We start from the raw sequence: 3,721 nt of genomic DNA, 5'->3' as shown, positions 1-3,721 counted from the left end.
AGGCTTGAGAGGTAGGCCTGTGCAAACATCATGGAGTTCAGCAAGGCCAAGTGCAAGGTCCTGCACCTGGGTCAGGGCAATCCCAAGCAGAAATGCAGGCTGAGGGGAAGAATGGATTGAGAGCAGCCCCAAGGAGAAGGATCTGGGGCTCTTGCTTGATGAGAAACACAACATGAGCTGGCAATGTGAGTTTGCAGCCCAGTGGGGATGCAGTCCTGGGCTGCATCAAAAGCAGTGTGGCCAGCAGATTGAGAGATGTGATTCTCTCCCTCTACTTAGTTCTTCTGGGACCCTGTCTAGAGCACTGCATTCAGCTCTTGAGCTGCCAATATTAGAAGGACATGAACCTATTTGAGTGAGTCTGGAGGAGGGCCAGAGGGTGCTGGAGCACCTCTCCTATGAAGACAGGCTGAGGGAGTTGGGGTTGTAGAGATAGGACAAAGGGAAATGGTTTTAAGATAAAAGAGGGCAGATTTAGATTAGACATTAGGAAGAAATTCTTCACTCAGAGAGTGGTGAGGCACTGGACCGGGTTGCTCACAGAAGTTGTGGAAGCCCCCTCCCTGGAAGTGTTCAAGGCCAGGTTGAATGGGGCTTTGAGCAACCTAGGCTAGTGGGAGGTGACCCTGTCCATGGCAGGGGTGTGTGGATTAGACGATCTTTATTGTTCCATCCAGCCCAAACCATTCAATGATTCTGCGATTCATTCTGTAACATGATTTTATTCTTCATTATACTAGACAATCAGAACAATGCAAAACATTCAGTAAGTTAATTGTACTTATTATTTGGACAGTATCAGTTAGGTTTATCTTCCCTACACCTTTTCCCAACTATACACTTATCACTGGTAAAGACAGAAAATTAATGCAGCCCCTGTGTGTTTTTCTGGAGTCTTTTTATATAGGATTCACAAAAAGGAAAGTTACATAGTGTACTTACATTGGAACATGGCATTTATGTTTATTGAAAAGGTGTATTATTGTAAAAGGCTCATAAAATACCTGTTAAGGTTTTTATAATTTAGGAGGTTCTGCTAGATTCCTCCTATTTTTATGTCACCAGAGGAAATGACTATGGATTTTCTATGATATGACTATGATATGACAATATGCACAAAAATAAGATTGCAAGATGCACGCTTTTACTGATATTTCCATAATAAACATCATCTTGGGAATGTGGTATTTATAGGATCCACAATGCTGTTTTCTTTGAATAACTGATTTCACTTAACAAGCAAAAAGTTAATATATTTGGGTTAAAAGTATTTTAATGGTTGCTTCCAACAGATTTTAAAGTGTGTGTTTTAAGAATTATATTTGTTATTATGGACCTGATCTGCCATATTTTACCTTCATTCATGCATGTTACTTATCATTAAAATACCTCTTTGAATGTCTACTATACCATATACAATATAGTGCAGGACAGTGCCATAATATTGTCCTATAGTACAACAAAGCTTTTTGAAAAAAGTTCGCTTCTAACAGCTAAGATTTTAGTGAACCTTCAAATACATCCTATTAAAGGACCTTTTTTTTTTTTTTTTCAAGAAACAAACATACAAACAAAAATCCCCTTCAGATTTATATTTTATATTTATATATGTATGTAAATATATATATTTTTAGAGGGGATGTAGCTCAGTGGTAGAGCGCATGCTTCGCATGTATGAGGTCCCGGGTTCAATCCCCGGCATCTCCAGTGGCAGGTGGCTGCATTTACAGGCAGTATTTTCTTCCACCCTTCCAGTAGTGCAGATCAATATTGAAAGGAACAGGCAGACCCAGCTTATCAATATGTGGCTTCAATATGAGGCTGGTGCCATTGACAGTTTCAGATTTCGTGGTCATGGGAAGGTCTACTTGACACCGGACCTACTGACTGGTGGGGAACACCTTTCTTTGAGGGGGGAAAAGGATTTTTGCCCAGGAGTTAGAAGGGCTGATTGATAGGGCTTTAAACTACATTTGAAGTGGGAAAGAGACAAAAACAGGCCCATCAACGATAAGATATGGGACTGCATGCTAATTTTTGAGGAACTACATGCTAGTGTATGCCCCACACGGGCTGAGTTTAATGAAAGACATCTGAAATGTTTCTATACATACACATGCAGAATGAGAAACAAGCATTTCAGATCTTTGAAATGCTTGTATACTAATGCACGTAGTGTGGGAAACAAACAGGAAGAACTGGAGATCTGTGTGTGTCAAAGTATGCAGGGATGTGACAAGGAGGGCCAAGGCTTAAATCTGGCAAGGGATGTCAAGGACAACAAGAAGGGCTTCTTCAAATACATGATAGAAAAAGGAAGACTGGGGAAAATGTCGTCGTGCTGCTAAATGGGACAGATGTCCTGGTGACAAAAGATGCAGAGAAGGCAGCATTGCTGAATGCTTTTTTTGATTCAGTCTTTACTGCTAAGATCAGCCCTCAGGAATCTCAGACATGGGAGACAAAGGAAGAAGTCCAGAGAAAGGAGGAGTTTCCCTTTGTTGAAGAGGATTGGGTCAGAGATCATTTAAGCAAAGCTGACATCCACATATCCATGGGCCCTGATGGAATGCACCCACAGATTTTTAGGGAGCTGGCCGATGTTATTGCTAGACCACCCTCCATCATCTTTGAAAGGTTATGGAGAACAGAAGAGGTTCCTATGGACTAGAAGAATGTCTATGTCACTACAGTCTTCAAAAAGGGCAAGAAAGAGGACCCAGGTAACTAGAGACCAGTCAGCCTCAACTCCATCCCTGGAAAAGTGATGGAACAGCTCATTCTGGAGGTCATCTTTAAGCATGTGGAAGATAAGAAGGTGATCAGGAGTAGTCAGCATAGATTCACCACGGGGAAATCGTGCTCAACCGATCTGATAGCCTTCTATGATGAGATGTCAGGCTGGGTAGATGAGGGGAGAGTGGTGGATGTAATCTACCTTGACTTCAACAAGGTTTTTGAAACTGTGTCACATAACATCCTTATAGACAAACTCAGGAAGTGCAGCCTAGATGAGTGGGCAGTGAGGGGGATTAATAATTGGCTGGATGGCAGAACTCAGAGGATTGTTGCTTAGTGGTGTGGAGGCTAGTTGGAGGTCTGTAGCTAGCGGTGTCCTCCAAGGGTCAGTACTGGGTCCAGTCTTGTTCAACTTGTTCATCAATGACCTGGACGATTGAACAGAGTGCACCCTCAGCAAGTCAGCTGATCACACAAAGCTGGGAGGAGTGGCTGATACCCCAGAGGGCTGTGCTGCCATTCAGAGGGACCTTGGCAGGCTGAAGGGCTGGGCCAAAAGGGACTTCACGAAGTTCAACAAGGGCAAGTGCGGGGTCCTGCACCCAGGGAGGAATAACCCCAAGCACCAGTACCAGTTGGGGGCTGACCTGCTGGAGGGCAGCTCTGCAGAGAGGGACCTGGGAGTCCTGGTGGGCAGCAGGCTGACCACGAGCCAGCAGTGTGCCCTTGTGGCCAAGAAGGCCAACAGAATACTTGGGTGCATTAGCAAGAGTGTTGCCAGCAGGTCAAGGGAGATGATCCTGTCCCTCTACTCAGCGTTCATGAGGCCATACTTTGAGTATTGTGTCCAGTTCTGGGTTCCCCAGTACAAGAGGGACATACATGTAGAACTACTGAAGATGATTAGAGGACTGACGCACCTGTCATACGAGGACAAAATCATTCAGATTATTCAGATAATTCAGATTATTAAACAGACATC

The 3,721-nt window shown here is 43.7% G+C and overlaps 1 non-coding gene across 1 annotated transcript; it reads left to right on the top strand.

Annotated features, from left to right (window-relative positions):
• The first annotated feature begins 1,635 nt into the window (after positions 1–1,635).
• TRNAA-CGC (transfer RNA alanine (anticodon CGC)) lies at positions 1,636–1,707 on the top strand. Its single transcript has one exon. It is a non-coding gene; the product is annotated as a tRNA-Ala (tRNA).
• Positions 1,708–3,721: the final 2,014 nt, after the last annotated feature.

This window comes from Anas platyrhynchos, chromosome Z (assembly GCF_047663525.1).
Source record: "Anas platyrhynchos isolate ZD024472 breed Pekin duck chromosome Z, IASCAAS_PekinDuck_T2T, whole genome shotgun sequence".
Lineage (NCBI taxonomy): Eukaryota > Metazoa > Chordata > Aves > Anseriformes > Anatidae > Anas > Anas platyrhynchos.
This window is presented reverse-complemented; position numbering and strand designations above follow the sequence as displayed.